We start from the raw sequence: 13,148 nt of genomic DNA on the forward strand, positions 1-13,148 counted from the left end.
GAGCTTTGCTAGTATTGCCATTTTTATTATATTGTCAATGCCTAGCCATTGACACTGTTTATTTTCCCAGATATTGAAGTTGTTCTTTATTTCTTTAAGGAGTACTTTTCTGTGCTTTGATAAATTGGTCCTCAGATGCTTTATCCATTTTGTAGTTATTTGGAATGGGATTTCTTTTCCTTTTACTGCCTCTTAGATTTTTGTTATTTTTATGTAGAAATACAGTTGATTTTTTTAAATAAAAATTTATCTATCTAAAAAAAACCAAGTGTCATATGCAATGGGGATACACTGAACATTTCCCAGTAAATACAGAAATAAAACAAGGATACCCACTGTCCCTATTATTACTTTATAAAATTCTATAAATTTTAGAAAAAGTAATAAGATGAAAGAAATTAAAACTACCATAAAAAGGAAAAAAATCCCTATTTGGTGATGATATACTTGGAAAATCCTAGGGAATCAGCAAAAATGCTAGTTGAGTCAGTTAATAGCTTTAGTAAATTGCAGGCTATAACATACTCTTTAAAAATTAACTGCATTTCTGTAGGTTCTCTTTCATTGGGATTCTGCAAAAAGGGGTCAGATGCTGATTTGCCAAATTTTTTGTAATGTGGATTGCTCTTTTAAAAGCATGGTTTGGTCTAGATAGATGGGCACTGAGGTTCTGTCAACTTTTAAATTTGAGCCAATGAATACTAACAAAAGTTTATAGAAATCTTTGTTGTTCAGTCATTCAGTTGCTTCTGACTCTTTGTGACCTCAAGGATCAAAGCACTTCAAGATCTTCTATCTTTCACTGTCTCTTGAAGTCTTTTTAAGTTCATGCTCACTGTTTTCATGATACTCTTTTTTCATGTAATCTTCTGCCATCCCCTTTTACTTTTGTCTCCAATCTTTCCCAACATCAGGGTCTTTCCCAGAGAGTCCCATTTCCTCATTTTGTGGTCAAAATATTTAAGCATCAGCTTCAGTATTTGACCTTCCAGTGAATAACCTAAATTAATTTAAGAATTGACTGATTTGGCTTCCTTGCTGCCCCAGGAACTCTACAAAGTCATCTCCAGCAGTCTAATTCAAGTGTCAGTTCTATGGTGCTCAGCTTTCCTTATGGTCCACAGGCATATATTGGTATGAAAAAAAAAACAAATTGCCACTGGAAAACTTTGATTATATGACCTTTGTCAGCAAAGTGATGTCTCTGCTTTTTAGTATGCTGTCCAGATTTTCCATAGCTTTACTTCCAAGGGGGAAGTGTGTTTTACTTTTATGGCTGCGGTCATCATCTGCAGTGATCTTTGAACCCAAGAAAATAAAATCTGACACTCCTTCCAATTCTTTTCCCTCCATTTGCCAGGAAGTAATGGGACCAATTGCCAAGGCTTTTTTAATGTTAAATTTCTTTTTTTTTATAGTCAGTATTGTTTCATTTGTAAATACACAACCATTCCAAGACAAAAAAGCACAGACGAAATAGCAGACATAATAGTAATGAGCAAAAATCTTCAGTATGTCTTTTTAAAAGTTTGTTATGCTGTCAAAAGATGTAAATATTTCCAAAAAGCCCCATTCAAGTTTTCTGCTAAAAATAAAAATTTTTTAAATAACCACAGCATTTTCATTCAGTAATGTTACTGACTTAAAAGCTTAAATGTAAAGTTTTTTTGTCACGTGATCTTAAGATATTAAACAAGACAATTGAATGAGTTCCATATTATGACAGCTATATCTGACAATAAAATCTCCCATATATATTTGTTTATATATATATACATATTTATATAAGATATGTCTATGACAATTTCATCATAAGAAAATGCAAATTACCTTTAAAATTTGTGACTCAAATGAGTCAACATGAACACTTTGTGAGTTATCAATCTTAAATTACATTTAGTTAAATGGTATTAGGTGAGTACCAACAAGGTAAACAAGGTAAATATTTAAATAAATATAAAAATTACTAGGATTGAAAGATTCAGTATAGAGGAAGGGATTACTTTATTAAATGCAACTTTATTGTTGCCATATTTTCCTCATTTATTAAAAAACTGAATAGAATCCATAACATGCTATTGAACAAAATGTAAAAAAACCCCAAAACCAAGAAAACTAGAAGCAATAATCCTATTTGTATACAGCATAAATCACTGCGCAGTATTTTATTTTTTGTAATAACAACTGATTTCTTGAAAATGAACTGAATATCTCAAGGCCAATATTCTTTACAATTCCACTCCACAGAAGTCAGTGAAATAATTTTTATGGTTGTCCAACATCTTTATGATGTTGCATTACAAGCCAGATTTATACTTTTCTCTTTTACCCTCATTAAGAATTTTCTTAATTTCTTTTCACTTTCTGCTATCAGAGTAGTATCACCTGCATATCTGAGGTTATTGAAATTTCTACCAGCAACCTTAATTCCAGCTTTTGATTCATCTAGTCTGGATTTCACATGATATAATCTACATAGAAGTTAAATAATTAAAGTGATAATACACAACCTTGCTGTACTCCTTTTCCAATATTAAACCAATCAGTTGTTCCATATTCAGTTTTAACTGTTGCTTCTTGTCCCACATAAAAGCTCCTCAGGAAACAAGATGATCTGGTATTCACATTTCTTTGAGGATTTGCCATATTTTGTTGCAATACACACAGTTAAAGGCTTTAGTATACACAATTAAACAGAAGTAGATGTTTGTTTTTTTCTGGAATTCCCTTGGTTTCTCCACAATCTAATGAATGCTGGCAATTTGGTCTTTAGTTCCTCTGCCTTTTCAAAAACCAGCCTGCTTGTCTGGTAACTCTCAATTCACATATTCCTGAAACTTAGCTGACAAAATTTTCAGCATTACCTTCCTGGCATGTGGAATGAGTACAATTTTTCAGTAATTTGAACAGTTTTTGGAATTACCCTTCTTTAAGATTGAGACATAAACTGATCTTTTCCAGTCCAGTAGCCACTCTTGTGTGTTTTCCAAATTTGCTTGCATATTGAGTGCAATACTTTAACATTATCATCTTTTAGGGTTTTAAATAGCTCAGTTGTAATTCTATCACCTCCACTAGACTTACTGTTAGCAATGCTTCCTAAGATCCACTTGATTTTATTTTCCAGGATATCTGGCTCTACATTAGTAACCACACCATGAAGCACTTTCTTGTATAATGCTTTTGTGTATTCTTGCCATTTCTTAATCTTTTCTGCTTCTTTTAATTCTCTACCATTTTTGTCATCCATAAGCATGTGCACAAAATCTAGAAAATCTGAAAGATGAACAGCTCTTTTTCTGAGAGAACTCAGCAATCACATTCAAATAGTAGCCCTCAGTGAAACAAAGCTAGCAAATAAAGCCCAGCTCACTGAAGTTAGAGCTGAATACATGTGTTGTTTGTTTTGTTTTTTTTCTGAAATGGTACCAATGAAGGGGAATGCTGTGAAGCAGTCATAGATTTTACAATCAAAACTAATCTAGTCAAAAAGCTTGCATGCCTATCAAAAGAAGTGAATAGCAGATTCATGACATTGTGATTACCACTTGCAGGAAAGTACAAGGCCACCATCATCAATGTGTGTGTTCTCACCATGACAAACCCCAATGAGGTAAAAGAAAAAGTTATGAAGACTTGGAGACCCTCATCATGAATGTGTCAAAAGAAGACAAGCTTATAATTCTGCATGGCTTTAATGCAAACTTGGCACAGGCTACCAGGCATGGCAGGGAATCCTTGGGAGGAATGGAGTTGGAAACAGCATCTGCTACAGTCATATTCTACTGAAGACTTTAGAATTTTATGACCTTGTCATCACTAACACTGACTTCTGTTTACCTAAATGCAATAAAACTTCATGGATGCACCTTCACAGAAAACATTGGCATTTAGTAGATGATGTCATTGTAAGGAGAAGAGACAGACAGGATGTGGGAGTGACAAAGGTTCTGTGGGGCACAGAGTCCAAGACTGATCATAGATGTGTCTTCTCCAAGCTCAATATTCACATTCAACAAAAACAGCAGCCCCAAGGCATGGCAACTACCAGAAGACTTAATATCAACAGATTATAGTGCTTATTCTAGTGGGAACAGTTCATTGTTAACATAGAGGGAAAGCTGGACCAATAGATGGGTGGCAACAGTAAAGTAGAAAAGGAGTGGGAAGCTCTTATAGATTTGGTGTACAGTACCACCTTTATTCATTTGGAGTAGAAGACTTTCAAATATAAAGATTGGTTTGATAGTAATGATGGGAAAATTCAGAAGCTGCTAAATGAAAAATGAGAACCCCACAGGGTTTACCTGCAGGATAATTCATCCATCTCTAAGAAGGCAGTGTTTCATTCCATCAAAAGTAAAGTGCAAACAAAGCTTGAAGAGATGCAGGGTTCTTTGCTCAGTAAGAAGGCAGATAAAATTCAGTTTTACATTGGTAGTAACAATCCAAAGCACTTTTATAATTCCCTGAAGGTTATTAATGGGACAAATACCTATGGAGAATCTCCAGAACTCAGTGCTCATGGAGCTACATTGATTAGTGATAAGGAAATCATCCTGGGGAGATGAGCTAAACACTTCCATACTGTTCTCAACAGACCATCATCAATTAATGCTGAAGCCATCAACCATATACCTCAGGTTGAAGTCAACCCCTCTCTAGCCAATCTTCCAACTGAAGAAGAGGTTTGAAATGCCATTAGGATCCTCTCATGTGGCAAAACACCTGGTTCTAATTCTATTCTAGCTGAGATTGACTAGTCCAGACGTTCTAATGGCCATACAAAAGCTGACTGAAATCTTTCAGGTTATATGGCAAGAGATGGTTATTATCCAAGAATTCTAATATATTTTCATTGTCCATCTCTACAGAGGTAAATGAAGTAGATTGTCCTGTGACAATCACAGTGGGGATCTCTCTCTTAGTCATTGCCTGTAAGATTCTTGTGAGAAGGGCAGCTAGATGGCACAGTGGATAAAGCACTGGCCCTGGATTCAGGAGTACCTGAGTTCAAATCTGGCCTCAGACACTTAACACTTACTAGCTGTGTGACCCTGGGCAAGTCACTTAACCCCAATTGCCTCACCAAAAAAAAAAAAAGATTCTTGTGAGAGTCCTCCTTAATAGGCTGATCCTTCACCTAGAAGATGGTTAATCTACTTGAGAGCCAGTGTGTCTTCAGAAAGGGCCAACGAATGATTGATATGGTATTTACTGCCCAATAATTTCAAGAGAAATGCCAGGAGCAGAACAGAGGTCTATACATGATGTTCATAGATCTGACCAAGGCCTTTGAATATGCTAGTCATGAGGGCCTGTGGTAGATCATGACACAATTTGGTTGCCTAGAGAAGTTCATCAGTATTGTACACCAATTTCATGTTGACATGCTTGCACAGCTTCTGGACAGTGGAAGATACTCTTGCACTTTCCCAATCACCAGTGGAGTGAAGCAGTTCTCAGTGCTTTCTGTCATCCTTTTTATTATGATGTTTTCAGTAACACTGTCAGATGCCTTCAACAAAGATGAGAACAGCATCAAAGCCAGCTACTGCCCTGATGGTAAATCCTTTAACTTGAAAAGACTATAAGGCAAATAGAGGGAGAATTAGTAAGTAAAATATTTTTGAGTGATGGAAAGATCAAGGGTAAGATGAGTAAGGGTAATTTGGATATGGACTAGGTAGATTGCGGTAGGAGGTCAAGAAAAGATGGCAGAGTAAAGGCAGGGATTCATTGGAGCTCTCCCAAATTCAGCTACAAATAACATTAAAATCATGTCTCTACATGAATTCCAGAGTAGTAGAACCAAGAAAAAAATGGGGTCAAACAATTTTCCAAGCCAAGACAACTTGGAAAGTCAGCAGTAAAGAACTGTTTCATTTTGGTGAGGGTAGAATATTCCAGTGCAGGCTGAACCAATGCAGGCCATGTCCAGAAAGCCAGCAACAGGTTTTGGGGGTGACAGAATCAGTGGTTGGTGGTGATGGTTTCCAGAGTTCTCAGCCCACAGAAGTTAAGAGGATGAGATAACTGGTGAGGAGATTATTGGGGACCATTTTTTTTTTGGTGAGGCAATTGGGGTTATGTGACTTGCTCAGGGTCACACAGCTAGTAGGTGTTAAGTGTCTGAGGCCAAATTTGAACTTAGGCCCTCCTGACTCCAGGGCCAGTGCTCTATCCACTGTACCACCTAGCTGTCCCTATAGGGGATCTTTTGTTGGCACTGGGAACAAGATTGGCATTGCCCATATGTAGTTTGGGTAGAAGTCCCAGGGTAATAAGGAACACTTGTGGGATTGGGGACCCTAGGTATTATTCTGTTGTGGAAAAAGAATGTGGGAAGTTGATCACAGACCAGAGCACAGGCCAGGAGAGCAGTGACCACATATCTCTTTAGATCATACCACCCTTGAAGAACTGAGAGCTTACAGATGACCAGAGCTAACTCTGAAAATAGCAACATAAAAAACCTGAAGCTCAAAATGAGGCCTCCTTGTATCACAGGAGCAGAGCCCAACTTTTTTTTTTTTTTACTATCATTATGGATTTATTTTTTTATTATTAATACAAGTTCCTTCTGAAAACCCGTAACAGTTAAACTAAGTGTAAAGGAGATTTTTTTCATATCTTTGTAAAAAGAGACTGGTATCAGGGCAGCTAGGTGGCAGAGTGGATAGAGCACTGGCCCCGGAGTCAGGAGGACCCGAGTTCAAATCTGGCCTCAGACACTTGACCCTTATTAGCTGTATGACCCTGGGCAAGTCACCTAACCCCAATTGCCTCACCAAAAACAAAACAAAAACAAAACAAAAAAAAACAAGAAGAGACTGGTATCTCAGCACCACCAAGGTGGGGGTTAGAGCAGGAGATTGGTAGCAATATGGGACCATCTCTCAAATCATGGAAAAGCTGGTGAAATTGAGACAGATAGAGTTAAACTCAACCATGGACATTAGCCTCTTCCCATCTTGGTGCTAGGGTTCAAGGATCATATATTTCTTTCTTTTTTTTGTGGGACAAAGAGGGTTATGTGACTTGCCCAGTGTCAAGTGCTAAGGCTGGATTTGAACTCAAGTCCTCCTGAATCCAAGGCCAGTACTCTATCCACTGCGCTACCCAGGTGCCCCCAAGGATCATATATTTCTTTTTTTTTTTTTTTAATGTATAAGGTATTTTATTTTTTCCGTTACATGTAAAGATAGTTCTCAACTTTTGTTTATACAAGCTTTACAATTTCAGATTTTTCTCCCTCCCTCCCCTCCCTCCCTCCCCCCTCCCCTAGACAGCAGGTAATCTGATATAGTTTATATCTATATATCTCTATACATATACATATAGATATAGATATACACACACACATATATATACACATAATAACATTAATCCTATTTCTGCATTAATCCTGTTACAAGAGAAAAAATCAGAGCAGTGATGCATAACCTCAAAATAGAAAAAAAAACAACAGCACCCAAAACAAAAGAAATAATATGGTTCAATCAGCATCTATACTCCACAGTTCTTTCTTTCTTTTTTTTTTCTTGGATTTGGAGATCCTCTTCTATCATGAGTTCCCTGGAACTCTTCTGTACCATTGCATTGGTGAGAAGAATATAGTCCATCACAGTAGGTCAACACTCAATGTTGATGATACTGTGTACAATGTTCTTCTGGTTCTGCTCATCTCACTCATCATCAGCTCAAGAGCCCAACTTTAACATAAAGTTAAAAGTAAAGAAATGATCTGGAAAAAGAGTAAACAATAAAGTAAGAACATGCCATGGTGAAACAGAAGATCAAAACACAACTTCAGAAGAAATCAATGAAATCAAAGCAGCTACATGGAAAGCCTCAAAGAAAAATACGAATTGGTCCCTGGCCCTAGAAGAACTTAAGAAGCATTTGGAAAATCAGATAAGAGAGATCAAATAAAAATTAAGAAAGAAATGAGAGTGAAACAAGAAAATCATGAAAAAAAAAGACCGCAGTTTGATAAAAGAGGCACAAAAAACCTGAAGAAAATATGTTTTTTCATGGTTTCTAAATTGTGTTTGCTAAATTATTGGGGCTAGTCTGGGTTTTATAAAATACTGATACTTATATATTAATTGCTATTTATAAATAATGGCTACTGCACCAGTTTAGTCAGTAAGCATTTATTATTAATATTGAATATTATTAAAATATTGACTAAATAGCATTTAACACAAGCTGGAAAACTCTCAGTGCCATATTTCTAACAGAGAGAGCACATGTCCTAACAGCTTATCCTGTCCTAATAGGAGAGTGCTCACCAACAGACAGTGGGTCCAGACCAGTGTGTTCCAAGATGGCACTGGCTGGGAACCTTGTGTGTTCTTGGCTTTTATCTTATTTTGAAAGAGGCATGTCACTACACACAGATCATAGCTAATTAGATAGTATCACTCAATTCCATTAGTTGGTGTAATTTGAGGGTGGATTCTACAGGGGAGTGTTTCCAAAAAGGCTCTGCCCAAGGTGCTCAAGGCAAAGTCCATTAACTAGGCATGGTATAATCTCATCAGTTTACTGAACTAGATACAAAGAGTCTATCTCCATTTCTATTGTAAGTCTTGCACAGGATTAAAACTTCCTCCTAAGAATTTTACCTCTCTGAAGTGTGTGTTGGGGGGAGGGGAGGAGAGAAAAGTCAACTAAAACTGGGTCCCTGAGTCCTCCCGCAGAAGTCCATTATTAATAAAATTATTTTATCCCACACATTAAAAACAAGAATAGGCCAAATGGTAAAAGTGGCACAAAAATCCACTGAAGAGAATTCCTTAAAAAGCAGAATTGGCCAAATGGAAAAAGATGTACAAAAGTTAATTGAAGAAAATAACTCCTTAAAAAGTAGAACTGGCCAAGTGGAAAAGGAATTTTAAAAGCTTGCTGAAGAAAACAATTCCTTAAAAATTAGAATTTGGCAAGTATAAGGGAAGAACTACATGAGACATCAAGAAAAAGTAAAACAGGGGGTAGCTAGGTGGCACAGTGGATAAAGCACCAGCCCTGGATTCAGGAGGACCTGAGTTCAAAGCCGAACTCAGACACTTGACATTTACTAGTTGTGTGACCCTGGGCAAGTCTTTTAATCCTTATTGCCCTGCAAAAAGAAAGAAAGAAAGAAAGAAAGAAAGAAAGAAAGAAAGAAAGAAAGAAAGAAAGAAAGAAAGAAAGAAAGGGAAGGGAAATCAAAGAGTCAAAAGAATGGAAACATAGAAGAAAATGTGAACTAATTGAAAAAAAAAACAGACCTAGAAAATAGAGGAGAAATAATTTAAAAATTATTGGACTGGGGCACCTAGGTGGCACAGTGGATAGATCACCAGCCTTGGATTCAGGAGGACCTGAGTTCAAATCTGGCCTCAGACACTTAACAATTACTAGCTGTGTGACCCTGGGCAAGTCACTTAACCCCAATTGCCTCACCAAAAAAAAAAATTATTGGACTACCTGAAAGCCATGATTAAAAAAAAAAAAAGAGCCTAGACATCATATTTTGAGAAATTATCAAGGAAAACTTCTTTGATATCCAACAACTGGAGGGTAAAATTGAAACAGAAAGAACCCACTGATCACCTTCTGAGAGAGATCCCCAAATGAAAACTCCCAAGAATATTAGAGCCAAATACCAGAGCTCCCAGGTCAAGGAGAAAATATTGTACATGGGCAGAAAGAAACAAATTATCATGGAGTCAAAGTCAGTATAACGCAATTTTTAGCAGCTTCTACATTAAAGAATAGAGGAGGGTGGGAAATATGATATTCTGGAGGGCAAAGGAGGTAAGTTTATAACCAAGAATTACTTGGTGAACAAAACAGAGTATAATCCTTTAGCAGGGAAATGTATACTAAATTAAATAGAGGACTTTAAGCATTTCTGATAAAAAGACCAGCATTGAATAGAACAATTTATTTTCAAATACAAGACACAAGAGAAGTATAAAAAGGTAAACATGAAAGAGAAATCCTATAGGACTTGATATGGTTGAACTGTTTATAATCTTATATGGGAATATAATATTTGTAACCCTTAAGACCTTTCTCATTAGGGGAGTTAGAAGGAGTATACATAGACAGAAGGCACAGGTGTGAATTGGCTTTAATGGAATGATTCTAAAAATAAAATTAACACATAAAAAAGGCTATATTAGGAGAAGTTGAAGAAATAGATTATGGTAAACAATCTCATAAAAAAGGCATGAAGGAGCTTTTACAGAGTAGGTGAAGATGGAGGTGGGGATTGGCAGGAAATGCATGAATCTTACTGTCATTGTAATTAGCTCAAAGACGTAATAACATCCATACTCAGTTGCACAAACACATCTTTCTTATCTAGTACAAGGAAGTAAGAGGGGAGAGGGATAAGAAAAAGGGAGGTGGGGCTGGTAGAAATGAGGGCAGATTAAGGGAGGTAGAGGTCAGAAGCAAAACACTTTTGAAGAGGAACAGGGTAAAAAAGAGAGAAAAAGGACTTTGAACAGTAGAAAAATCAGGATGAAAGGAAATACCAAATTAGTAATCATATCTGTAAATGTGAATGGGATGAACTCACCCATAAAATGGAAGCAGATAGCCAAATGAATTAAAAATCAAAATCCAAACATAAACATAGAACACTTCATACAAATAATGTTATATCTTGAGAATTGGAATAATATTTATCGTTCATAATGTAAGGGCCTAAAATTCTAGCTATGATGTCTAAAATCTAATGAGTGGCTGCCTTAAATTACAAGCTTTAGCAAGAATTTGGCCTTTTAAGTATTATTAAAGTTCATCAGAAGTTAGTGAGGAGAGAGAGGTAAAAAGCAAACTCCATCTAACTATCTAAGAGAGCCCAGAATCTATGTACTTGCCAAGCCACAGTCCCCAAAAATGAAAAGGTCCCATCTCAGGGGTTTCTCCCAGAATCCCCCTCTCACACCAGAAGCTGGGCCATCGTCACACACACCTCCAAGCTAATTGGTTGGTAGCACTGATTGACAATACTCAGACAGCATACACAACTTCCCAATGCTGAAGTCAGATGGTTTCTTTTCATGGCGGATCTTCCCTACAGTATCTTTGTCAACAGGTTGGTAGCACTCTAAATCTCACAATGGCCAATATATTATTAAAAATGGCATTTTTACCTAGCTAATCTATTCAATGCTATCCCAATTAAATTACTAAAAAAAATCTTACTGAGTTAGAAAAAATAATAAAGTTCATTTGCAAGGACAAAGGTGAGGAATTTCAAGGAAACCAGGGGGAAAATGTAAAGAAATCAGATTCAACAGTATCCAAGCTGAAATATATTATAAGGTGAGTACATTGTTGAAGTGTGAAATGGATAATTTTTCTTATTTTACATTAAGATCTCTATGTATCAATAAAGCCAATGTAGCCAGGAATAGAGGGAATGAAGAAAATTAGGGGAAAATGTAGAACAGCAGAAATATTGAATACACCCTTTTCAGATTATAATGCATTAAAAATTACATTCAATAAAGTGTTGTATAAACATAGATTAAAAATTAGTTGGAAGGGCAGCTAGGTGGCACAGTGGATAAAACATTGGGCCTGGATTCAAGAGGACCTGAGTTCTAAGCCAGCCTCAGACACTTGACACTTAGTAGCTATGTTACCAACCCTGGGCAAGTCACTTAACCGTCATTGCCCTGAAAAAAAAAATAGTTGGAAACTAAGTAATCTCATCTCAAATAATGAGTGGGTCAAAGAACAAATCATAGAAACAATTAATAATTTCATTAAAGAGAATGATAACAATGAAACAACATACCAAAATGTGTGGAGTGTGGCCAAAGGGAAAAATTTATATCTGTAAACACTCAAATCAATAAAGTATTTGAGAAGGATCAGAAAAGAAAAGCTAGCACCCATTTTTCATTGTCATTCCGCAGCATTAATTACTAATCTTTCTTCACTCTGAGCTTTAGTCTCTTGATTTAATCTTCCCTGATTATGACTCTTTTTTTGTACCAATTCTCAGTTGCCTGAATTTTCTTGATTCTTAGAAACATGTTTTTTTTTAAAAAATGGTTGATGATTTCTGATTGTTCTCTTTAGGTATTTCCTTTCTTCTTCTTCTTCTTCTTCTTCTTCTTCTTCTTCTTCTTCTTCTTCTTCTTCTTCTTCTTCTTCTTCTTCTTCTTCTTCTTCTTCTTCTTCTTCTTCTTCTTCTTCTTCAGAATTGCTATCAGAATTCAGTTATCAGGATTTCCCCCTGGGGGAAGCTAGGTGGCACAGTGGATAAAGCACCAGCCCTGGATTCAGGAGGACCTGAGTTCAAATCTGGCCTCAGACACTTGACACTTACTAGTTGTGTGACTCTGGGCAAGTCACTTAACTCTCATTGCCCCACCAAAAAAAAAGATTTCCCTCTTCCCTTTGGCATGATGTCTTCTATAAAATGAGAGGCTCCTGGATCATACCTATATTTTATTTGATGCCTTTACTATATATTTTCTCAAAATTTTGTTTTCTTTTCAAGGTATACCAAAATTTTTATTGCATGCTATGAAGGAGTTAATTGTTTCTTCCTCTAAATGTTCCTAAGGTTTTTGCTTTAGGAACTAGTTGTTCCCTATTAGTCAGAATCAAGTGAAGCCAAAAGTTCTTAGCTTCTCTTCTTTTAGCAGATAGATTCTTCTGGCAGATATATTGGTAGTTGGAATCTTTCATTACTATATTAACATGTCTCCATACCAGTTTTGTGATTTGATTTCTGAACTTCTTGCCTATTTTTCCTTCTATACAGATGATCTGTAGTCTTCCTTCTCAAAAATATCATGTATATTTCTCCATCCATTGATCCTAATCCAAAGCTTCACTACCATTTCCTCTTCCTTCATGCTCTTGAATATTTTCATATAAGTGTATTGAAAATATATAATAGCATTTGTTCATTTTTTTCTTTTATATATCCTTCTCCCATGATTCCCATTCCTCCAACTTTCACAAGGTCAAAGTACCAAGAATTTCTCTCTTTTTCTATTACAAAGTCTAGTATGTAGTGGTTACTTCCCTCTAAGGTTGCTGCCATTTCTATTCTAACAATCACTTTCTTCCTGTTAAAGAAAAATGGATCAAAAATAAAATTTTTCCTTGTCGGATGTTGT

At 36.2% G+C, this 13,148-nt stretch overlaps 1 pseudogene; it reads right to left on the bottom strand.

Annotated features, from left to right (window-relative positions):
• Window positions 1–2,621: 2,621 nt before the first annotated feature.
• Window positions 2,622–3,256, bottom strand: LOC122747432 (annotated as a pseudogene).
• Between the last annotated feature and the right edge of the window lie 9,892 nt (window positions 3,257–13,148).

The sequence above is a fragment of the Dromiciops gliroides genome, chromosome 3 (assembly GCF_019393635.1).
Source record: "Dromiciops gliroides isolate mDroGli1 chromosome 3, mDroGli1.pri, whole genome shotgun sequence".
Classification (NCBI taxonomy): Eukaryota; Metazoa; Chordata; class Mammalia; order Microbiotheria; family Microbiotheriidae; genus Dromiciops; species Dromiciops gliroides.